General features: G+C 38.2%; 2 long non-coding RNA genes across 2 annotated transcripts in view; one reads left to right on the top strand and one right to left on the bottom strand.

Annotated features, from left to right (window-relative positions):
- The window catches only part of LOC128312341 (uncharacterized), a 150,677-nt gene that overhangs the window by 101,850 nt on the left and 22,369 nt on the right, over positions 1-26,458 (top strand). The gene's annotated exons all lie outside the window — the stretch shown is intronic.
- Positions 12,665-26,458, bottom strand: part of LOC128312342 (uncharacterized) — a 53,657-nt gene continuing 39,863 nt past the window's right edge. The window contains exon 4 of the long non-coding RNA XR_008291467.1: positions 12,665-12,932. This is a non-coding gene — a long non-coding RNA (uncharacterized LOC128312342). The remainder of the gene's footprint in view (positions 12,933-26,458) is intronic.

Here is a 26,458-nt window from a genome sequence, read left to right as displayed (position 1 = left end):
TGTCAATAATGTAATCTCAATGAGCTCCAAGGCTAGAGCTTGAGCGTGAATTACTTTTTTAGCTCTTGAATTTGAAGTAGATAGTTTTAAGAGAGGTGTCTGTTTACATGTGAGTTAGCCTGGCAGATAAATCAGAGATCCTAACACCAAATTTAATATCTAGGAGTATAATAAGGATTTGTGATGCTTCCTAGAGGGCCAGAGGCCTATAAACCAATGAATAGTTTACAATGAGATATAAATATAGCACATAAAACATGCAGCCTTCTCATACAGGGAAATCTTGATGTGTTTGAGGCTTGGCAGTGATGAAAGGGAAATACTCATTCTTACAGATTTTATATGTAGGTGGTTTTATTTTTCAAATGTTAAAAAGAGAAAACTTTACAGCCTTAATTGGGCTGCAGGTATTCTTGGCCTGGAAAGGGGACAGAAACTGAAGACCACAGAGACACTCATTAAGGGGAAACCCCATGGATTCCCCCGCTTAAGATCTGACTCCTTCACTGAATATTGTCTGCATTTGGAAATGATGGGACCAAGGGAGAAATTCACTTAAGAAGTGACCAGGAGAATGTTCTGAAACAAAATGAAAAAAGTCCCCAAATGAATAATTTATAACTGAACCTTGCCCTGAATTCTCATTTTAAGGAACACATGAGCAATCTGCCAGAGAAGAGCCACTCTTCTTGAGATGCCAGTCTCAGCTTGTGTTGTCTTGATGAAACATTTGCAAGTGGAGTGCTTTTTCCCAAGTTCAGCTTTATTCCTTCATTTTCCTGCAGATCTGCATAGCAAGTCATGGCCGATTTACTCAGCAATAGGAACGCTTTAGACTTACCCTTTTCTCCCAAGAGCCCTGACTTCAGCAGAGTTGCCTAAGTAATAGTCTCTTTAACATGGCCTTGGAATCTTGTTATGTGCCTGTGATCTCCACAGGCTGCGATCGACTTCTGCCAGCTTCCTCCCCCTCTGACTCCCAGTTTGCCACTGGAGTTTAGATTAGTTGAAATGCCCATCCCTTTGTGAGGTTCTAAAGTTTCATCTAGTTAATTGAGAATGGGTGTAGGGTAAGAGAGGACTTGCCATACTTTTTGCTAGAATCACCAGCTAGCCACTACCAGTCTGTTTGGCCTTTTGCACTGATATTTCAGTTGCCTTAAAAACTGTATAAAGAAGTGAGGGGACAATCCTGGGGGACACCAGTGGATTCTATGGGATATGTCCTTTCAAAGAAGGAAAAAGGGATATGTGAATATTGAGAATGAAGTGATTCTGATTTCTGTTTTTCTGATCTAACAGAATGCAACAAAGACCTCCATCTAAAGATCTAGTAAGAGTCTTTGTGAATATAGCTGCTCTCCAAATAGCTTTTTGTTCCTAACATTGGGATATTTGTACAGTGGTCAGCTGAGTATTTTGTGGTAGGTTGGATGAAAAACATGAAAGAATAGGAAATATACATACTCTTTGAGAAATTCTAACCTAAGGAATCTATGCTTTAAAATTGAAAACACGAGGGGCGCCTGGGTGGCGCAGTCGGTTAAGCATCCGAGTTCAGCCAGGTCACGATCTCGCGGTCTGTGAGTTCGAGCCCCGCGTCAGGCTCTGGGCTGATGGCTCGGAGCCTGGAGCCTGTTTCCGATTCTGTGTCTCCCTCTCTCTCTGACCCTTCCCCGTTCATGCTCTGTCTCTCTCTGTCCCAAAAATAAATAAAAAAACGTTGAAAAAAAATTTAAATTGAAAACACGAAAGTATATATGTTCAAGTATATTTACTGCACCATTGTTTATAGTAGTATATAACCCAAAATAACCTGATTGTTAACTGGTAGGACAATGATACAAAATAAGGTTGAATATTATGTAGTGATTAAAGGGCATGGGTGAGAGCTATGCATATTGATCTGGAGGTGACACTCATGATTTCTATCTATACCTATATCTAGCTATATCTATATCATCTATATCTATATCATCTATATCTGTATCTATATCATCTATATATCTATATCATCTATATATCTATATCTATATCATCTATATCATCTATATCTATATATCTATAGCCAGTTTAAATAAAAAGGTGTGTTGTAGAGTACTGTCTCATATAATTCCATTACAAATGAATGAATAAAAATTGTGTGTGTGTGTGTGTGTGTGAATGCACAGGCATGAAAAGATACACCCCAAGATGCTGGCAGGTGTGAGATGCAGATGCAAGAGGGAGAGTGTTGACTTTTTCTCTAAACATCTGTAGGGGTTGCAGGTGTATGACTTTGCTAGGGCTTCTGTGACAAAGTACCACACCTGGGTGGCTTAAACACTAGCCGTGCATTCTCTGATGGTGCGGGAGACCAGAAGTCTGAAACCAATGTGGCAGTTGGTAGGGTTGGATCCCTCTCAAAGCTGTGAGAGAACAATCTGCTCCAGGCTTCTTTCCTTAGCTTGTAGCTGGTGATCTAGCTCCCTGTATTTCCCTGCATTATCTTCTCTCTGCATGTCTGTCTCCATGTCCAAATTTCTCCTTTTTATAAGAACACCAGTCCTATTGGGTAAGGGGTTGTACTCCTGTATGACCTCATCTTAACTAATTACATCTATAACCCTATTTCCAAACAAGATCATCTTCTGAGGTATTGGGAGTTAGGACGTCAACATATGAATTTTGGAGAAGGGATACAATTCAACCCATATAGCAGGTATTAATTTTGTGATTTATTAATTATTTTTAAATGTTTATTTTTGAGAGAGTGAGCACAAGCAGGGCAGGGGTAGAAAGAGGGGGACAGAGGATCTGGAGCAGGCTCCACACTGACAGCAGTGAGCCCAATGTGGGGCTTGAACTCATGAACCGTGAGATCATGACCTGAGCTGAAGTTAGACACTCAACTGACTGAGCCATCCAGCTTTCCCTTGTGATTTTTTTTAAAGGAAAAAATAAAGTAACTACCAAGTAAACACATGGGGTTGGCATTAGGGAAGCATGGATATTCTAGACTTGCTTCCGTTGCTCTCTAGCTATTCTTGGGTAAGTCATCTGTCACTGCCAAGTGCATTTTCATCTGTACGATGAAAATTGGACTTAGCTGATCTTGGAAGCCTATCATATCTGTAGGCAGTCTGTATCTCTGTACAACCAGACTGACTTTTCTGGGCCTGGGGAATCCTCATTCTTTGCTGCTGGTAAATCCCATGGGTTCTAAGGCAATGCATCTTCTCCCCATCATTGTGTCCTGTGGTTAGGAAAGCTCAGATCTTATATATATATTTTTCCACAGTGAGTCAAAACCACTTGTCCCCAACCAGTGAAATGGCCCTGATGTTCCTAAGTTGGCTCAATTGCAACTAACACAGGATGACAATTGCTGTGAATAATTCCATGTGTCTGTTAGCACCCAAAATCCCCCATTTCCATATAGGACCTACTTTTTATGTCCTTAGATCTTGGGGCAACTATTTAGCACCAGGGGTTCTGTAGCACAGGATTTCCTGTCCCCAGCCAAGGACCTCATGTGGCCTCTCAAATCCCACTGTGTGATCCTACTCCTTTGTGTAACTAGCCTGATTTGTGATGTAGTTTTTCTAGAAAAGCTATGGCCCCTATCCAACTGACTTTGGAGGATAATGACTACCTTTTCCAGAGAATAACTGCTGGACCAGATTAATCTTAGGAGAAGAGCTAAGTCAACCATGGCCTTCCTCTGGCTCATCTGGCTTCACTGCTCCTTTCTTCTGAAATGTCTCATGTCACATTTCACTGTACTCTCTTGGCTGCGGTCTAATAAAGTGGCTCAGAGGTCATTGAAACTGATGGACCAATATATCCCTTTTAGGCCATGAAAGTCACTTCTGCTGATGCCTGGTGACAGCAGTATCTGTGCAGTTGACAGGGATGTTTTCTTTACCCAACAACTCAAACACCACAAGTCTTTGGATGAAGAGGGTTATTTTCCAACAAGACAAAGGAACAGAGTCTTCAGATGAAACAAGCTTTTTCCTATCTGTTCACTCTAATGGTGCTTATCACAATATTTCTGATATGCAGGTGACCAAGATCTAATTCATGGTAGGGAGGCCCAGGATTACAAATAGTTTCAACAGACTGCTCCTGAGGTAGTCTGGAGTACATTTGAATGACTTTACTTTTTTTTTTTTAATGTTTATTTATTTTGAGGGAGGGAGGGAGGGAGAGAGGGAGAGAGAGAGAGAGAGAGAGAGGGAATGAGTGGGGGAGGGGCAGAGAGAGGGAGAGAAAGAATCCCAAGCAGGTTCTTTGCTGTCAGCACAGAACTCAATGCTGGGCTCAATCTCAGAAACTGCAAAATCATTCCCTGAGCCGAAATCGAGAGTCAGATGCTTAACTTACTGAGCCACCCAGGCACCCTGAGAGACTTTACTTTTTATATTATACTTCAGGCAGGGAACAGTGAACTGGATGCTGTAGTTTCAAAGGTCTCTTAAAATGCCTAGGTGGGTCTATTGTCAAAATGAGTGTAACTATAATATATTTTGCACATGTAATGACATTAAATGTTTATGATGTTCTTCCAGTACAACTTTTATTTGGCTTCATTATTTTTACACCAGCCATTTCTAAGCTATCTGAATTGAGTGGGAATCCAAAACACCAAGTTAAATTTTCTTTTCCTTCCTGGAGTGAGAGCACTGTTTACTCCCATTGATCGATCTGCAACTTTTGTTTCGTCGGTGATTAGCTCCAAATGGGTGAAGGACCAGAGACAAGACGGACACCTGGGGTGGATTTGGGCACCTGTTAAGGATCCTCACTGCAGGAAAGTAAGCACAAAGGCCACTTACTTAGTATTCTGATTGATTTATCTAGTAGAATAGCTAAGTTGAAGTTGAGACCAGTGTCTTGCTCGTTACCATATTACTGTGAAGAGTCAAGCCCCTATGACTGAGTTTAAATATTTGGCTACAGTGCTCTTGTGTCTCACATGAAACGGTGTAGCTGGGTATACAATTTCTTTATGGCTGCAATGTGGAAATAGAAGAAGTTTAAGTGTTTCTTCTGTTTATGGCCTCTCTATACAAAGTGATAATATCTGTGAAGCCTCCAGTTGGTATTTGAATGGTAATGGAGCATACATTCATATTGTTCTTATCTAGGACATGCATAAACCACATGTAAATATATGCCATAAAGAGGCCTCTGTTTTAGAGCCATGTGGAAGTTTCACTGTTGCTCGATATCTGTGATTTCTCTGACTTTCATATTTTTTGATCTTTCATATTTTCCAATGGCTTTATGTCATGGGGCTATACTGATGCCATGACTGGCACCATTTAGAAGATGGAATCAGACTTTGTATGGGAGGACAGTTCCATTTGGTTCCATATGAGTCATCTTTTCATGTTCTATGCACACAGACTCTCTGCTCCAAGTTAGTTAACTTCATTAAGACTATTTGCTTGTTGAAGAAAGGGTCCTTGACAGAATCATCTTTGTATTCTTCATGTACTGGCAGTAGGCGTTTGATGAGTATTTGTGCAATGAATGAATTCAGTCAAGCAGGTGATTATTTTAAAGATGCACTTGGTTGTTTTAGAAATAATAGAGTTAAATTTTTCCTTCGGAAAAATTTTTCCTTTGTGTTTTCATGTAAACTTTATCCTGATGACACAAAATGATGCTTCAGGTGGGTCACAAGAAGGTCTAAAATCATTGATCTCAGTTAGAAGAAATCCAGATTTACTTTTGGTTTCTCTCCATTGAACTACATCCCATCAGCATAGAAATTAACAGGCAAACAAACACCTGAGGACTGATCCTACTGTAAACATTCTCAGCTTCAGGACATTTTCCAGTCAAATCTCAGTTGCTTCTCAGGTGTCACATTCTTTTAGTGTCCTTCTTAATGCTTTTTTTCCAGAAAGCTTTCTAGTTCTATTAAAGATTAATTGTACAAAGAAAGTACTTTAATCTAACAAAGTAATATGCAGGAAACACAATAATTTTTTTGGAAGTACTTTAACACAAGAATCCTTAGGCATGATTGACTTGTGAGTGACAAAGGCCAGAGAGAAAGTTACTCTGATCACATAGTGGAAAAGGACTTTGTTGATGAATGTGAAAGAAAGAGGACTTTTCTTACAAAAAGTAACCTCTAGAGAGAAGACATTCAGTCTTCTTTGTTCATTACTTTATTCCTGTAACTTAGAATAGGGCATATAGTAGGTTCTCAACAAATGTTGAACGATTGAGTGAATGAGTAATGATATCATGGAATTTTAACATCCAAGTTCTATATCAAGAAAAGAAAGATATTTTGGCCTAATCACCAAAAAATTGCCATAACTACCCCTACTGTCCTGATTTGGAAGTAAACCTACAATTTTATATTGGAATGCAAAAGACAATTATATTTAACCTCTTGATTTTAGGACAAATCACCTTGAAAAGATGGGTCTCAAGTCTTTGAATAAATCTTTAATTTTTTTGAATATTTATTTTTGAGACAGAGAGAGAGAGAGACAGAGCATGAGTAGGGGAGGGGCAGAGAGAGAGGGAGACACAGAATCCGAAGCAGGCTCCAGGCTCTGAGCTGTCATCACAGAGCCTGATGGGGGGCTCAAACCCACGAACTGTGAGATCATGACATGAGCCAAAGTCAAACGCTTAACGGACTGAGCCACCCAGGCATCCCCTGAATAAATCTCTTTAAATTGAACATTTTACTTTGAGATAATTGTAGATTCAGATGCATTTGTAAGAAATAATACAGAGAGACCTGTTCCCCAGTTTCTCCCAATGGCATCATCTTGCAAAAACATGGTACAGTATCCCAACCAGGACACTGACATTGAAACAGTCAAGACACAAGTCAAGACCCTTTTATAGCCGCAGCTACCTCTTATTCTCCAGCCCTCACCTCAATCCCTGAACTCTGGCTGATCTGTTCTCCATTTCTAAAATTTTGTCCTTTTAAGAATGTTGTATAAATGGAATCACACAGTGGGTGACCTTTTGGGATGTGATTTTGTTTACATTAAGCATCATTTCCTGAAGATTGATTAAAGTTGTGCTGCCAGGTAGAGGTTCAGCCCTGGTGGGGGATATCAGAACATGACTTATGGCTCAGCCAAGTAGGGAATGAAACATCAGCTTCCTCCTCAGCCCCATTAACACTACTGAGGCAGGGGAATCAGAACACCATCTGGTTTCACTGGGTGGGGGCGGGAAGGCAAACTTTCTCTTGGCCAAACCAAGACCATCCAGTGAGGGAATTGGATCACTTCTGCCTGCTTCCATGGGGACCAGAGGAGGCTAAAATGGGGCATGTGTATTGAAGACTAACTTCCTGTTTGACCCTGCCTAAACCACAGTCTCCAGTCTGGATATACAGGATTCAATAAGGAAACCAAGAGAACTCACTGTAGACTTTCTTCTTTCTACTTTTCAGAGTCCTCTTACGCTTGGTGGGTTATGTCCAGGGTGGTTTAGTTGCAAGAGGGAGGATCTGAAGGAATGAGGCTACTCTCTCCAGTAGAACTAGAAGTCTGAAACTTTTTTGTTTTTTCCAAGAGAATTCTATACAATTTTTTTTTCAATGCACATTATGAATTGTTAACTTGCACAGAAGATATTAATTTTCATACTCTGTTTCAGAGTGCATAATTTCTATTACAATTCAATATATACTGTATTCAAGGCAAGTATCTGCATTAAATTCTTTAAAATAAGACTTGCATCAGGCTAAGTATTTAAGGATGATTTTATAGGTCAGCTTAGGGGAAAAAAAGATAAACATGTAGTTTTTTCTGAAATTGTCTCATAACTTAAAGTGTTACTTTATGTATTTATTTTTTAAAACATTATTCTCAGTTTGCCTGATGGAAACCATACATCATTCTGGCATTCCAAAGACTTGATTGTAGGCTTGTTGTAGAGCATTTTATGATACTTCTAGGTGGAAGGGGCTAAGAAATTTTATGTTGTTCTAAAATAATTCATGTTTTCAATATTTTCAGATGCATGTTATTGGTCATTATTTTACCCCTTGTTTTATTATGTTCTTGTTCACTGACTCTCCTTGTAGCATCTTCTTTTCACCAAGGCACAGTAATTCTCTTGTTGCCTTGTGGAACTGGAATAGTTTTCAGTGTATTTGCCTATTAGAGACAGTGATTAGAGATGGGACCAATAAAATTATACTAAGGAAATTAATTAGCTTCAGCCATAAAACTTTTCAGCTGGAGCTATAGACCAAATGACCTCTCCCAAGACAAATCTTTCTAAAGACAACCTCCGAAGGTCCAAATCCCTAGAGGAAACTAAACTATGTCCTTATTAATTCAAAGCAAAGAATTCTAAGTAAGCATCTATTCAGGTAAAAGGACTGCCAAAGAAATTAAATTGATCAGTGGTTTTGATATATTTGGGGCAGGCAATCTGAATCCAATTTACAGTTTCAGTCTCTGAAATGAGTATGAGTAATTATTTGCACACATGAACATTCATACTTATTACAAATATTAAACCCAGAAAATTAAGGAGTGCAGTTGATACATAAGAAAACCATAGATAACCTTGCATATGGTAGTTATTTGATAAACATTTGCTGAATGGAGGGATGATTTAGCTTATGCAACTTTGCTCTTATTAACTTCTTTAGGCATTTACAGCTTACAGTGAACCAACCCCATCTTGTTGATTCCATTCGCCTTGGTAGTGGGGATTTGCTCTCAAAATGTTCCCCCCTTCAATTCTATTTATGCCAGTTTCCCCACTGTCTTACATCCAGGTTACAGGCGGTCCTGCCTCTGTGTTTAGGTGAGACCTTCCTGTATGTTGCATTGGACTACATTCTGCAGTGTCCTGCATTCTTTGACTTTCTCCTTTGCATGCATAGCTAAAATTACAGCGAATTTCTTATTTCTTCCATGATGCCTTCTGCAAATACCTTAGTCTGTGCTGTTATATTCTTATATAACTATTGTGACACAATAATTTATCCTATTGTATATGACCTCAGAGGCTTTTCTAATTTTATTTTTGCTTTCCTCCAACCAGTGGCTTTTGTTACACTGTTGTTTTGCCCCAATGAGATCAGAGCCTCACACTATAATGATCAGGCTCTCATTACATGATGTAACACCTTCCTAGCACCGGTCTTGGTTGTGATGGCTCAGATCCTTGCTTAAACGTCATTTCATCAGGAAATGCTTTTCTAACTCACTGACTAGGTTACTCTGCTAATTCTTCTTGGTGATTCCCTTCATAACACTGTATTTCTTATAATTAGACATTAGTTCATTCTGTTCACTCAACGAAAATCTGTTGATCACCTCTTATGTGTTAGATAATGTTTCATGGGCTGGAGATATAATAGTGATAAAACAGATACAACTTTCTGCCATTATGCCCTCACATTCTTGTGGGAAGGGATGGGGAATAAAAAGTAAAACCAACTAAACCAAAACAACAACAACAACAAAACCCTCAAAACTGATAACAACAGCAACAACAACAAACCAACGTGAACAGTGAAAATAAATAAGTAATTAACATAAGAAGATTTATTAGGATAGACTAAGTTATGCAGTGGTAGCAAGGCCATAATTTTAGTGCCTTAACATAACAAAATTTCTTACTCATTAAAAGATATGCTGTGGGTCTAGATGACTCTCCAGGGACATTTTCCTCTCTGTCGTGGAGCTACATTCTGGGATGCTTTGATTTTCAGCCCCTTACCTTCAGGATTACCACAACTGTGGAAGAAATTATCAAAAGGTTTTGTACTGGCAGTTAAATGCCTTGGCACAGAATTGGCACTGGTCAATTCTGCTGACAATCCATTTGCCAGAATTAATCCTATGGCTCCATTTATATGGGGCAGGCAAGGAAGATTAATTCTTCTCTATGCTTGAAATGAGAGAAGTGGGTATGGATGGGCATCCAAAGTCTTTCCTGCAGAAAGGTAATGCTCTAGGAGAAAGAGAAGAGCAGGATGGGAGGAATTTGTTGTGCTTGGGGAGATTGCAATTTAAACAGGGTGATTGAGTTAGGCCTCATTCACAAGTTGGCATTTGAGCAAAGATTTGAATGAAATGAAAGAGTGAGCTTGTCAATATGTTGGAGAAGGGCATTCTAGAAACTGAGAGCAGCCAGTACAAAGGTCCCGAGGACAAAACATACCTGATATAGCAAAGGAAGAACAAGAAGACCTGTGTGGCTACTGCTTAGTGCATAGGAGAGAAGATATAAAATAAATTAGAGAATTAGTGGGAGAGGTGGCGATCAGATGATGTAGGCCCTCAGAAGAAATTAAGGACTCTGTGTGTGTGTGTGTATTTGTACACATACACACAATTTTGCTACTTTATTGAAGCATAGTTTACCTATCATAAAATCAACACCTTTTAAGTGTATAATTCAACGGTTTTTAGTTTAGTCACCAGGTTGAGCAGTCATTACCATGATCCGTTTTCGAACATTGTCATCATCTCAAAAAGAAACCCCATATCCATTGGTAATGCTCCCTGTTCCCCACCAACCTTCCCAGCCCTGTTTCTATAGATTTGTCTATTCTGGAAATTTCATATAAATAGAAGCATATAATATGTTGCCTTATGTGACTAGCTTCTTTCACTTAGCATGATGTTTTAAGGTTTATCCATCTTGTAGCACAGATTAGTGCTTTGTTTCTTTTTATGGGCAAATAATATTCCATGGTGTGTGTATATCACATTTTATTTAACCATTCATCGGTTAGTAGACCTTTGGGTTGTTTTCACATTTGGGCTTTTATGAAAATGTTGCTATGAATATTCATATACAAATTTTTATGTGGACAGATGTTTTCATTTCTCTTGTGATATACGTAGGGGTAGAATTGCTGTGTCATATGGCAACTGTATGTTTAACCCTGGAGGAGCTGCTAGACTGGTTTTCTGTAGCTATACATTTTACATTCCCACTGGCAGTGTATGAGGTCTCCAATTTTCTTCATCCTCATCAGCACTTACTGTTATGTGTCTTTTTTGATTTCAGCCAGTTAGTAGGTATGAAGTGGTATCTTGCATGGTTTCAATTTGCATTTCCCTGTTGACTGATGATGTTGAACATCTTCTCATGTGCTTATTAGCCATTTGTACATCTCCTTTGGAGAAATGTCTATTCAGATGCTTTGTCCATATGTTAATTGAGTGAGGACTTGAGAGGAATTGGGAGCCACTAGTTTTGAGCAGAATGGAATAATCCGACTCATGGTTTTAACAAGATTACTTTGCTGTGTTAAGCATGGACTGCAGGGAGGAAGGATAGAATTAGTAAAGGGCATATTGTAGTGATCCAGTTGAGAGACTGTTGTGACCTGGCCTGGGATGGTAGCAGGGGAATCAGTAAGAAATATTTGGAATCTGGTTAGATTTTGAAGGTAGAGCTACTGGGATTTGTGGACAAATTGGATGTAGAACAAAGAATAATAAATAAGTCAAAGATGGCTCCACTGCTGTGGCAAGAGCATCTGGAAACCTAGAGTTGCCAACAATTGAGATGAGAAAGACTGTAAGTGGAACAGGTCTAGAGAGAAATTTAGTTTGGTTTTGGTGGTGGTGTTCTTAGCACTCCTCGCTACTGTTCAAGCTCTCTGAGGTCGGGAGGGATTATCCCTGTCCTATCCATCACACCCTCCCCAGCTTGGAGCACGTTCTGGTATAAATTAATAAATGAATGTGTGACTATGTAAAGACAAGCATGATGCTTTTTTAAAAAATTGAATCTAACAGATTTTTTTCAATCTAATATGTTAATTTCACATTTTACCAATTTTCTTTTAGCTTCTGATTCAAATTATTCCATTCTTCATAATATCATGCCCCAGAGCATGGACTTTCTAGCCAGACAATTCTGAGCTATTGCCTACATAGTACCAATATGACATGGGGCACATTACCTAACTGCTTTGAGCCTCAGTTTTCTTGTACATGAGGAGTACTGATACTCACCTCACAAGAGCTCTCTGAGTATTAAACGAGAATATCTGAAAAGCCCTCAGTACAAAACTTGACACATGGAAAGAACTCCCCACACGATTTCTTTTTTCCATCTTTGCCTGTATGCGTATGTGATCACTTATATACATCCACAGGCAGAGACAAAATGCATATTGAATGTAATGTATAGTTAACATTTTGATTTGATGTGTCAGAGGTACATATTTCATATAATGCTGAACTATTTGTTGTCCCAAACATGATTTTGTTTTCTTCTTACATCAAATGCAGAGGGAAAAATATGGGATTTGGAGCCAGAAGCCTGGGGTTTGAACCCCCCAATCTACCATTTATTACATATAAGGCTTGTTCTCTCTAAGATTCCATTTTCTTATGTGTAAGATGATGATAAGGATAACTACACTTACCTTATATACCCAATAGAGTTAAGGGGAGGATAAAAATGGAATGTGGGTAATAGTGCAGTTAATATTATACAAGTCTTTATTTACTCAACGTCACATGTTAAAATATTTAAGTGATTCTTATTACTTTTTACAGCCTATTTTAATTTTGGTAGATATCATTAAAAATATGTTTTACCAGTGAATCCCAAGAAAATAGGAAAAGCACATAGAAACACAATGTCCAATAATCTGTTAAAATGTCTATAGTAACAAAATAATAAAAATCCAGGACATGACTTTAATAGAGGCAATGGTGTGGAACCCACAGCATTTTTCCTGCGTTTTATTCAATGACATGTCCGACTCATTATGTTTGATTCATTGGGTTTCAGTGTCTGAAGCTGAGGGCTGCACTTTCTACAACCAATTGTGAAAGAACAAAAGATGGTACAAAAGGATAATTCAGCATCTTCCTTGCTTTGAAGTACAGGTCACTGAGACCACTGTAGTGCTGGGAAATTCTGGAGACCATGCTGCTCTGGCCTTGAAGTCCATTTGTTTATATCTGAGGAATATAGCACATAGCATGCATTCAAGAATAGATATTTGTTGATAAACTTATTGCTTCCTAGATATTTGATCTTGGGACATTGTTTATCATGTAGGAAGTGTGGGAATTGGGAAAATAATAAAGCAGACATAAGGCATTGATATCCGCAACTGATCTTTGAAATGAATTAAAAAGTAAGAGATAAATTGATGGACAGAGAGAGGGATGGAGAGATGAACTGATATGTGATAAAGCAAATATTGCAAAATGGTATTAAAATTTTTTTTAATGTTTATTTTTTTTTTTTGAGAGAGAGAGAGAGAAAGAGCATGAGCAGGGGAGGGGCAGAGAGGGAGACACAGAATGTGGAGCAGGCCCCAGGCTCTGAGCTGTCAGCACAGAACCCGACGCAGGGCTCAAACTCACAAACGGTGAGATCATGACCTGAGTCGAAATCTGATGCTTAAGTGAGGAGCCACCCGGATGCCCCACTAAATGGTATTTTTGACAGCTTTGTAAGCTTTTCTTCTTGTTTGAATATCTTTATAATAAAAGTATTTATAAAAGTAAAATGCAATTGGAGCTAGACTATAGAGAGACCAATGAACTGGCTAAGTTCTCTGCTGCTTTAAGAATTGTGGTACAACAAACCAGTGCCTACAAAACAATGAGTAAATTAGATGTTGCTCCTATTATTATTCACTTAGTGTACCAGCTAGACAAGACTAGGTATAGGCTGTAACAAATTAATACCTAAATCTTAGTCACTCGATACTATCCACGTGTTTCTCACTATCCTGTCCAGTGCAAGTGGGCTTGGAGCTCCAATCTAGGACCCAGGCTGATGGAGGCTCCACTGTCTGTAATGTCACCAATCCTAGCTGAGAGGGAAGAAAGCATGGAGAGTCACCATGTAGCTTTCAAATGTAGGGAAGTCTAGTTTTCCATGTGTTTAAGGAATAGAGGAGAATTTCGTATTTGTTAACACCAGTGATATCGTCTATAATGAGACTGAGCATGAAGTGGAGAAGCCAATGCCCATTGCTTCTTTACTCTTCTTACTTCCCAGTGACAGGTACAAATTGTCATGCCTGTAAATCCCAGTTTTTGTAGAACTTGAAAACATAAGACCTGAGAACCAATGGCGCACACCGATACATTGTAGGGATTCAAATCTGTCCCTTATTTGCATGCCTAGATTTTGTGTTGTCCTTCTAGTATTCTCAGAATTTATCATTGGGACAAAAAAGATTCAACAGTTACTCTGTGCCTGAAATTCTCTAGCACCATTGGGGAAATAATAGACATGGATCCTGTCTTCAAGTCATAATAATCCAGAAGCTAATAGGCATAAAATAAAGAACAATTTTTATAGATGCAATTAAAGGCTTAATCGTAGACACTGTGAATAAAACAGGGTCAAAAAAAGATGAATATTACAGCAATAGCAATAGTTGGGTTAATAGTCATAATAGTAACAGCAGCTAACGCTAACATTGTGCTTACTATGTGTCAGGTAATGTCCTGAGTCCTTCCTAAATATTACCTCATTGAATGTCACCATCAACTTTATGAGGTTAGTGCCATCACTGATAGATGCTTCATGGAGAAGCAGTGACTTGGGTTCTGCCACTGAAGTGGGTTGGTATTGACCAGAAAAAGGGGATGGAAGGAGGCCCTCAGGAAAAATGGAATTATGTGCAGAAAGTTAGAGGCCTGAACAAGGAAAGGATGTGGAAGGGCAGGAATGAGGCTGCCCTGAATATACCCCAGGGTCTGGAAGCGAAAAAAAGTTGTACCAGTTACATATATCCAGATACTGGGGACCTTGAGAACGATGGATAGTTTCAGTTTTCAATTTTTTTTCTTTTGGAGAAGCTTTCATGTTTGTTAATGAAAATCGTAGGGATCCAAATTGGAATAGAATATACAATTTGAGGATAATATTGTAAATCATGTCTGGAACAAGGATAGATGAATAGCAATGAAGCAGTGGCATGAGAGAACTCCAGTTGTGCCTTTTATTGAGAATAGGCAGTGGAGTAGTAGCAAACTCAGTCAAAACATACCCTTGTATGAGGTGTTTAAGCCAACCACAGTATGTAGAGGGCACAGTCCCCAAGACTGCCCTCAGTTTCTGAAACCAAGTGCAAGTTGGAGGAATTTCCCAAATCAGCCTTCAGCTCAATAACAGAACTCACTGAAAGCCGCTATCCTCATGATTATGTTTTTTTCCCATGAAAAGATTAAAATTAGCCAGAGGAAGAGATGCATAGGGCAGAGGCCAGGAGAGCTCTAGATTTGGAGCTTCTGTGGTCTTCCATCCATGGAGTCAGGATGCAGTACTTTTCCAGAATTGATATGTGACATCATGTATAGAGCATTACCAACCTGGGAAGCTCATACAAGCCCCAGTGTGACACTTTTTATTGGGACTTCATCACATATTACTAACAGTTTACTGGCTCTCTTTTGGTTATTGCCTGCATGGTAAGTCTTTCTTCATCCTTTCAAACTGTGTGTTCTTACATTTAATGTATGTCTTTTGTCCTTTGTGTTTTTAATCCAGCCCGAAAATCTTAGTCTTTTAGTTGAAGTATTTAGCTCATTATTGCTTAAGTTAGGAGCAAGCCTATCATTTTACTATTTATTTTATTTTTAAAATGATCTTTGCTTCTTTGTTATTTCTTTCCTGCCTCTTTAATTGTAATAAAATATTTTTGTTCCCTTGTGTCTTCCCTATTAGGTTTTGAGTTGTGCATTTTTCTTTTTTTCAATTGTTACCTTATGTAGGGGTATGCAAACTTTTTCTGGAAAGGGCCATGTGGCAAGCTTGGAGGGTCATATGATTTGTGTGGGGATGATTTACCCCTGCAGATATAATCTAAAAGCTGCCAGCAGATAAGACTTAGCCAAATAGGCATGGCTGTGCGCCAGTAAAAATTGATTTACAAGAACACATCGCTAGCCAGATTTGGCCCATGGGCCATGATTTGTAGACTCCTGCTTTAGAGATGTATGTTTGACTAACAGCAGTCTACCTTATTAGTATTTTTACCACTTCTTCCCCAATATACAGGAAATTTATAAAAGTTTAAACAGTTAAGCTTTTCCATTCTTTGTACTATTATGTATTTTATTTAGTCACCCATCTGAAAAACTCCATAAGACATTATTAATATTGCTGATTGAAAAAGTAATATTTTTAGTATATACCCACATATATGTTATTTCTATTTCTTAATGCCTTTGTGTATTATTGTACTTCTATTTGAGTTTACTTGACTTGAATTTGAAGAAATTTTTTTACATTTTGTTTATTTTAAGAGAGAAAGATAGAGTGCAGAGAAGGGACAGAGAGAGAGGAAGAGAGAGGATCCCAAGCAAGCTACACGCTGTCAGCCCAGATCCTGGCTCGGGACTCAATCTCACGCATTGGGAGATCATGACCTGAGCTGAAGTCAAGAGTCAAATTCTTAACCAACCGAGCCATCCAGACACCCCTTGAATTTGAAGAATTAAAAAAATATATTTATTATAGTGCCAGTTTGATGAGTGTGACTTCTCTCTTTTGTCTGAGAATGTCTCTATTTCATCTCTATTTTTGAAGGGTATTTTTACTGGTGATTGAATTCTAAGTTGGCAAGATTTTTTTCCATTAGCATCTTAAAGGTATCATTTCATTGCCTTCTTGTTTCCGTGTTTCTGTTGAAAAATCAGTTGCAAAATTGTTTCATTATTTGAGAGTATTGTATCATTTTTTCTCTGACTACTCTAAAATTTATCTTTGGTCAGGGTGCCTGGATGGCTCAATCAGTTAAACATCTGACTCTTGAGTTTGGCTCAGTCATGATCTCGTGGTTCTTGGGATCGAGCCCCACATCAGGCTCCAGTGCTGACAGCTTGGAGCTTACTTGGGCTTCTCTCTCTCCCTCTCTCTCTGCGTCTTCCCTGCTCATACTCTTGCTCTCTTTCTCTCTCTCTAAATAAATATGCTTAAAAAAATTTATCTTTGGTCTTCTTCAACTATACTCTGATATGCCTACATGTGGTTTTCTTTATATTTATCCCATTTAGAGTTCCTGACACATCTGAAACCTGTTGGTTTGATATTTTTATCAGTTTTGGAAATTTCCAATTATCATCTCTATAAATACCTCAGCTCTGTTTTCTTTGTCCTTTGCTTCTGAGACTCCAATTACATAAATGTCAGATCATTTGATTGTGTTGTGCATGTCTCTTACTCTCTGTTCTAGTTTTTCCTTTTTTAAGATCTGTGTTTTAATTTGAATATATTTTTAAAACATGTTTCTTTATTTATTTTGAGAGAGAGAGAGAGCATGTAAGCAGGGGAAGGGGCAGAGAGAGAGGGAGAGAGAAAATCCCAAGCAGGCTCTGTGCTGTCAGTGCAGAGCCTGATGTGGGGTTCTATCCCATGAACTGTGAAATTATGACCTGAGCTGAAATAAGAGTTGGATGCTTAGCAGACTGAGCCACTCTGGCATCCCAGAATATTTTTTATTGATTTGCCTTTGAGCTTACTAATCTTGTTTTCTGCTTTGTCAAATCTGTTATTAACATGTCTAATAAATTTTTAACATAAAAAATGTTTATTTATTTTGTGAAAGAGAGAGAGAGAACACAAGCAGGGATGGGGAGGGAGAGAGAGATCATCCCAAGCAGGCTCCGTCTGTCAGTGCAGAGTCTGACATGGGGCTCGATCCTGTGACCTGAGCCGAGATCATGACCTGAGCTGAGATCATGACCTGAGCCAAAATCAAGAGTCAGATGCTTAACCAAATGAGCAAGCCAGGTGCCCCCGATTTTTAATTTTTTATGTTGTATTTCTCAGTTCTAGAATGTGTATTTGATTCTTTTTTTAAAGATTCAAGTTGTGTGTTGAAATTGTCTGTCTTTTCATTCATTTTGTTTATCTTTTCTGTTTTCTTTAACATATTTATTTTAAAATCTTTTGCTTATAACTCTGATATGTGTATCAACTGTGGGTTTGCTTGCAATGTTTATTTTTTTCAGTTAACTGTCAGTCACATTCCTTACCTATTCACGTTTCATGAATTTTTTTTATTATGTATAGTACATTATATATAAAAGAAGAATAAATGCTAAAATTGATTTTATTTTTCCCCAGAGAGAGTAAGGGGTGAACAACTTCAGTCTAGTCAGGCCTGTGTTAAGACTGTCTGGATGCTTTAGTTATAATCTGTTTTCCTTTGATTCTTAATGTCTGAAGGATAAGACCAGTTGCAAATTCATTGTAGGTTTCTTCTTCTAGAAGAACTTTGTTTCTTAAGCACAAGATATTATGGATGATTTTACTTTGCCATTTTCTCCCAGCTCTCCTGCCTCCTAAGATACCCCAAGACTCAACAAGTTTTCCCCTGGGAAAGCTGATACATGGTCTCGGGGATCCTCTAGATTCTTTTTCAACATGGCCGTCCATGGGGTGTCACAAAAAACTCTGCTGTTTTGGTTTTTTTTTTTTTTTCCTAAAGACTCTCCTAGAGCAAGCCCAGTTCATAATCAGTACTTAATCTCAGCAAATGTCTTCAAGGTAGAAATAGACATCGATATTAGCTCGCATTAAGAAAAACTATCCTTTGTCATATTAAATTCATTTAGTCCTGTTTGCTTCAATAGGTATCCAATGTGTTTAGTAATAGGAGTTTTGATGAGAAATGATGGCCGGATTTTATCTTTTTTTCCCTGGTTGTTGCAGTGGGTCTTGTTCTACCCCCACATTCTACTCAGATCCTAAAGTTGGGGGAAAAATGTAAAGATAAAGTAAGAGACCTGAAGGGTAATTTTTACCTTGCTAGACTGCTTTGGGTTATACTCTTGCACTCTGAGAGTTAATTTCCCTCTGACTTTAGGGATGTTTCATCATGAAATTTTGAGAAGAACTGCCTGCATTTCATCACTCAGCCTCATATTTTCATATGTGTTTTGGGAATAATCAGGCCTGTCTTGGTGTATTGTTCATGTACAAAACCAGGAAATAAAAACATAATGAAAGGTAAGAAATTATAGTAGTAAGCAACTTATAAATTATAAGTCCTCAAAAAGATGTAAAGTGTCATAATTGCATTTGAACATAGAAGTCAGGTATAGTTTCTTTATATGCAGTTATATATATTTAACTACTGGCACAAATAGAGTTCACTAGACAAGGACCGAGATTAGACATAGTTTCCGAGAGACCTGTAGAAGCTCAGGAAGATCATCAGAGTTCTTCTAAATATGTGTCAAATACATCTTACAGCTTCCCTCAAGCCCATCATGCAAATGATCAAACTAGAGCTTGCTTTAACATTAGCTCTTGGGCAACAACTTAACTTTACATTACTGAGAGTGGTAAAACTCTCCTAACTTTGCTAGAACATTGATGGCCTGGGGAGAGCAAACTGACTCTGAGAAAGTTTTGATTGCAATACAAATACACATATATTTCTTGAGGACTTTGTTTTGATTCCACTACTGTGCTGGGCCCGTTAGGTGCTCAGATGCTCTAAGTCCTGAGCCATTGTTTTAGTCTCCTTCTGCTTCTTCCACTGCTACCCTTTCAATTATTCCCTTTCAATGTCTTATAGATTATATCCTTACCTTTATCAAATTTGTTTGCTCCATCTAGTCAAATAGTTCTGGTAATTTTGTTTTTTATTTATTAAAAAATATTTTTTAATGTTTAGTTTTGAGACAGAGAGAGAGGGGGAGAGAGAGAGAGAGAGAGAGAGAGAGAGAGAGAGAGATGGAGAGAGAGCATGAGTAGTGGGGGAGGGTGCAGAGAGAGGGAGACACAGAATCTGAAGCAGGCTCCAGGCTCTGAGCTGTTAGCACAGAGCCTGACACAAGGCACAAACCCACAAAACGTGAGATCTTGACCTGAGCTGAAGTCAGACTCTTAACCTACTGAGCCATCCAGGTGACCTGATATTTTTGCTTTTTAGATCAAACAGAATGAGCTGAATAAGTTTTAGCAACTTGTCTATAATATCCATGTCTAGGACTTCTTGAAGTCATCCCCTTAACCTTTATTCTACTCAGTCTTTTCTGGACATTTTGTAGTTTGAGTGCTTTGTCTCCATAACACATTTGTGCATGTGCATGTGTGTTGAATAGAAAGGCTGATAAAATACACTCTAAATAACTCAGATGAATAAACAACCTCTTGCATATTGAGTAGAGTATCACAGCGTCCATTGTTCTGCCTTATATGATTGTCTCATTCTGTTCTCACAGTAGTTCCCTGCAGAAAATTCGTTAGGAATACACATACACTGAATTTTTTTTTTTTTTACTTACAGATACACTTTTAGAGGGTAATTATTTGCTTATTAAAGATTAAAAAAAATACCAAGAAAGAATTTTTCATATTTATTGTCCAAGCTAACTGGGTTTAGACCCTAACAATATTGTCTTTTATAGATTTTAAAATGGAAGAGTCTGTGATATGAAGGTTATTTGACTTTTTCTGTTTAGTTCAACAAGTGGTAGTAGCTAAATAGATCTGAATTGGTGAAAATGATAATTAATCTCAAGTACTATCTGATTGTTCCATGAATGCAAATGGAGGGAGGGGAAGCAGCATTTGTAAAATGGCCCATTATTTCCATCAATAGTTCTATTCTCAGCCACTCTCAAGCAACATACACTGTAAGTTAAATAGTATCATGCTATGCAAATGTCAGCACTGAAACAAATTCCCTAGTGCACTCTTTCAACCGGTTGCAGTCTCTAAGCTCTTCCAATTTAGACATCCTTGATCTGCATTGGTAACTGTTACGACTGTGATACTTTTCATTTTTACGTTGCATTTAATTTATATTTCTCAGTTAATCTCCCCAGCATTTCTCTATAACAAATATTATTCTTTCCATTTCAAAATTAAGAAGGCTGAAGCTTATGGAAACAAAGTGATTTATCTTAGATTACATGTTAGGGTAGGATCTAGAATTCATACTTGGGTACATGTTCCATAGGAACACAAAAGAAATGTGTATTCTGCTGTTGTTGAATGTAGTCTTCCATAATTGTCAATTAGGTCTAGTTGTTTTATAGGCTATTCAACTTCCTAATATCCTTAGTGATTTGTTGTCTGCTTAGTCTCTGATTTACTGACAAATGTGTGTTAAATTCTCTAACTATGATGAATATTTGTCTATTTCTTCCTTTAGTTTTGAAACTTTTTTGCTTTACATATTTTGGGGTTATACTACTAGATGTAAATTTAGGATTGCTGTGTCTTCCTATTGAAATAACTATCTCTAGTAATACTCTTCTCTTGAAGTCTGCTATGTCTGGTAATGTATCTAATGCTGTATCTATGAAAGTTACATTATGCCATCTCTCTCCAGAGGCTATTAGAATGGTGTAGACTTTCTCCAAATGGCAGAACTTACCAACTTTTGATAATATATGGATGAATCATTTGCTGAAAATTATAAATTTCAGGTCAAATTTCTTTTGGCTTCTAGCACACCACCAGCTGGCTTTCAACACAAGCCAGTTGAGAATACAAACTCATTCTGAAAAGCCAAGTCATAATTAGAAAGTTAATTTGCTCACCCTCAAAATCACATAATAAATACCAAAGCCAAATATAAATTGCTTTTGTATTATCCTTTATTTTGGACGATTTATCTCCTTGATTCCTTTATTAACGTGGATAATTAAGAATTGAGTATATTGGGGGGGCGCCTGGGTGGCTCAGTCGGTTAAGCGTCTGACTTCGGCTCAGGTCATGATCTCACAGTTCGTTAGTTCAAGCCCTCCGTTGGGCTGTGCTGACTGCTCGGAGCCTGGAGCCTGCTTCAGATTCTGTGTTTCCCTCTCTCTCTGCCCCTCCCCCACTCACACTCTGTCTCTGTGTCTCTCAAAAATAAAGATTAAAAAAAGTAATTGGGTATATTAGAATGGTAATTTTAGTCTTCACCTTGTCTACATAGAGCCATTTATTAGCACCTATCTTTGACAAAGCATCCATCCTATATTTGGAGTTAGACATCTCTATGGTGGATGCACGAAGGGATGTTTCAAACATTTGCAGCAGGTGGGACTGGACCAACTTTGAGGATGAAGTCATTTGTGAAGATGGGGGAAGTGGTTGCAAAGAGTGCTATCTGGGTGTTAAGAGTTGGCAGTATATTGCCACTGCTATCAATTCTCATCACAAAGGCTGGATGAGCATTCCCACCTGCCTAAAGGTCAAGCTACTGCCCAAATAGATAACAAAGAAACTTAGCTCAGGAAATCTCCAACTAGTTGGTCAATGGACATCAAAGTTTTATTTGGTACGATTTCAAACCAACTGCTTTAGTCAAGCCATCAGTGGTAAGGGATGATGGCAGAAAAATTGACATTGCCCTTCCATTCTCTGATTTGTTCAGACTGATGCCTTTCATTCCTCTTTATTTGGAAATTTCAATTTCTATTATTTTTTCTCCAGCCACATAGTTGCTAAGTCATATCCTATGAATCATAAGACTGTGGGAGAAATTAACAACAGCACCTTTTCGCAGAAATGTTAAGAAACCTAAGCCTGGATGGTGATGGGGAAAAGCTTGTTGCACTGTATTATTATGAGATACCACCTCTCCGTGAAAATGTTCAGTGGCTGCTGACTCCCCCACTCCACTTCTGAAAAATTCAGAGGATTTTTAGTGCCTCCAGCTTTATTGATGAGCCTGTCTTTAAACCTGTAATCTTCGCTAAACAGCAGCTTCAGAGAGAAAGCTCTATTGAAAGGATGAAGCCTGCACATAATCCATCCCCTTCGTAACATTTTGAAAGGTGGGTTTCAAAATATATGGTGAATATGGCCATTAATTTAACTTTTCGTCTAAGAGCAAAAGTCAAAGATAATGAAGATTCAAATTGTTCTATGCATACAGAATCTAGAAGCAAGAATGAATCTCCCTCGTGTGTATTCATTTGCATCCTTATTAACTGGACAGAATCTTATGGGAATTTTTATATACAGTCAGGTTGAGAAACAGAAACATAGAGCTTGTCCTTTTTCATCACGCACATGCTGTTTCCATGTAGTGGAATCAAGGTGAATGATTTGGTGAATCAAGTAGAATCAAGGTGAATGACTTATAAAGAGCCAATATCCACAGTGATTTATTACGGCTCTCCTGGGCTGGATGGTAGTGGCTGTGGCTGTGTCAGAGTCATGAAACTCAAGAGTCTTGCTCCCACATCGATGATTAGTTTTCTGAAATAGTTCAACTGTGGGCATTTCCACATGGCGGTCTGCTTTTCTGGTGTTTGAAATAAAGGAACTTACCAAACTGAGTGATTTGGGGACTGTTGAGAGGTGCACAGAACAGCTATTAAAGCTGTTCTTGTGTTCTAGCAAATCTTCCTCCAAAGTCACTATCGTTTTGCCACGTCCTGAGGCAATTACACATTCACAGAAGGTTAATATTAAGCAAAAGCGAATCTCTCATTGTTCTTCATCTGATTTCTGCTGTCAGTAATTTACTCACTAATTGTCACTTTATAGAACCTGTATAAGTCAAACCAGACCTTCCATGCCATCTTCCCCTCATTCAGGGTCGACTCAACTCGAATTCTTCTTTCACACATTATGTTTTTAACCATGCTCTCCCTGCAGTCACTATCCTTGTCTAGAGTTGTTCTTTCTAGACTACTGCCGTGGCCTCTCCACTGATCTTTCAGCATCCACTGCGGTCCTCTGCCAATCTATTCTCCACATTGCATGCAAAATGAACCTTCCAGAAATCAAAACCAATTATGTTACCTACATCCCAGTTTAAAACTGTTAAATGACTTCCCAATGCTCTAAAATAAAGAGAAAAAAAATCTTAAAACATGGCAGTAAAGACCTGCATGATTCCTCTTGCCTATCTTTTCAACCCTGCCTTGTGCCTCACTCTACCTGTCTCTCTGTGATTGGCCACTCTTACACACCATGTTCCCTCTTACTACAGGGCCTTTGAACTTGCTGTTCCTATTCCTTCAAATGTCCTTTCCATCCCTCCACTTGTTAACTCAGACCTCAGCTCCATTGTCACAACCTCAGGGAATCTCTTCTGAAAGCTTCCTGATCAGGTTAAATCCCAATCTGTTGGCTCTAATAACACTCAATCCTTCTCCTTTTTTGTACTTCTTGCAAAATTCCTATTCTACACTTGTTGGTATGGTCATTTAGCTAATATCTGTTTCCTCCATGAGATTATGAACCTCGTGATGGCAGGGGCCAGGTCTAGCTGTGTCTTACGCTGTACTCCCAGCATCCAGAACAGTGTCAGGCATATAGTAGTATTCCACACATTCTTACAGATTAATGAATATTTTAAATTTTATCTCACCAGAGTTAGAATCTAAATTCAAGGATGGAAGATATATGTGTCCCTCAGGAGCTACATAAGTTCTCTGAGTTTGTATGCAAACTTTTTTGTAATTGCAGATTTTATTTTCTGTGATGATGGGAAAGAGTTCTTAGCTTTCATCAGACTCTAAAAGTAGAAAGAGGTCCTAAAAAGTTAATAAGAACTTGAGGGAGACTCTGAAATTTTATTTTATTTTTTGTTTTATCACCCCTGAAGACTGGGCTACTCACACAACCTTTATTTCATCAGGAACATGGCATGATATTTATGAAGGCCCCGAAGAACTGTTGCTCAGCGAAAACATTGAGCAAATTCAGAAACACTGGGAGTTGTTATGAATTTGAATGAGAATTCAACTTGAATTTGTTGCCCTGAGTTTTTTCTTTAAAGAGCAGAGACCTGGCCACAAACAAGAGAGGATTAGAACGCAGAGAGCCGATGATGGGTATAGACTTATTGCTAAGATTCAGTGGTCCAGTGGGAATCCATGGCTGTTGGAAGTTAATGCAGAATGACAGACTGATGCTTCGAGTAGATTTTTTTCTCACACAAACAAGTCTCTAATTAAAGCATTTTATGTTTATATAGTTGTCACATCCAATAATTTAAAATTATCCTAATTTAAAACAGCATTTAAGAAACCCTAATTAGACTGTTAATATTATGAATTTTCAAGTACTCATGTTCTCTTTCCGTGATTGAAATAAAGAGAAAAAAAATTCCCCCACATCAGCCAGCCAGCACCTGATTCTCGAGGTGATAGTTAACTTAAGGTGAGCATATGGAATAGATATTCTGCAAATGGGTGGAAAAATCCTACATTCCTTACTCAATTTCTCATTCAAGTCAGGGAGCAAATTATTAATTTCCTCAAGCAGTTTTGTTCATGTCATAAAATATGAGACGAATTTAGCTTTAAGAGATTCACAAATGTCAGTAGCTCCCCAAGAGTTACTGATTTAAAAATCTGTTCCTCTCAAAAGAAAAAGCAGGGGGAAGAGTAAACACAACAGAAAAAAAGATCAAGATGAATTTGTTTCAATATTGTGTTTTAAAATGAAAGTTGGAATAGATTTGATGTCTGTATATGGAGAGGAAGGTCCTATTTTTTTTCTTGATTACAACACCCAAAAGAAATGCACATAGTTAGCAGTCAGTTTAATTTCTATCACTTTGACTGAAAAAGTTGTGCCAATTAAAGATGCCTGAAGCTCTTCAAGCTTAGAACATTTCTGCTAGTACTTTTTCTTCAATTATTCTGAAGCACTAAATGTGAAAACAAATCTCTTAGATTACCACAGGGCTGGAAAAACAAGAGCTGAAAAAAAGAGCCAGTGACAAACCATGCCGAAGCATAGTAGTGCCACCTTCCTGGCACAAGCACAAGGCTGTGTTCCTGCAGGAAAGATTTTTCAGATGGAAAGTGGGGGGGAAGCATCGCCATCCCTTACCACTCATCAGTTTCATTCTTTGCAATCTACCCAAGAGAAACTCACATGCTTGTACAACTGGGGGATATGTGCAAGATGGTTCATAACATTTTTGATTATAGTGCAACTCCACAAACAACCCAAATGCCCAGCAGTCAGAGACTGGATGAGTAAGTGGGGAGTATTCATACAATGGCATGTTAAACAATAGTCAAAACAAACAACTACAGGGGTAACTTTAAAATATGGATGGATCTTGCTGATGTAGTATTAAGTGAAAAAAGTAGGTCTCAAAATATTATGACATAGTATCCTTTTTATTAACTTGAAAACAACTAAAATGGATGCAAGTTAAGCGTATAAAAAGCCAAGCCAGGGAATGATGGGTATGGGATTTAGGACCGTGATTACTTTGGGCTGCTGTAGTGGGGAGGCAGGAATTTGAGATAAAACATGACTAGTTTTAGATTATCCTTAAGGTCCTGGCTTTTTGTTTTGGGTGATGGGTTTGTAGGTGCTTATTACATTATTAAAAAGAACTAAAGCAAGTGGCAGTACATGAACAAATGGTGAATGTGTGTCTTAAACTAAAAGAACCACTTAATGGGGGAGAAAATCCAAAAAAGATACTTTTTGGAGCTCCTGATGAGACTGGAAGAGTTGCAAAGGGACTTGAAAGATTCTGTCAAGTTACTTACTATTGGTTTTCTTTCATGACAAAACAAATTGTTTTGCT

Source organism: Acinonyx jubatus, chromosome D3, assembly GCF_027475565.1.
Source record: "Acinonyx jubatus isolate Ajub_Pintada_27869175 chromosome D3, VMU_Ajub_asm_v1.0, whole genome shotgun sequence".
NCBI lineage: Eukaryota > Metazoa > Chordata > Mammalia > Carnivora > Felidae > Acinonyx > Acinonyx jubatus.
The sequence above is the reverse complement of the archived record's forward strand: the minus strand, read 5'-3'. Positions and strand labels throughout refer to the sequence as shown.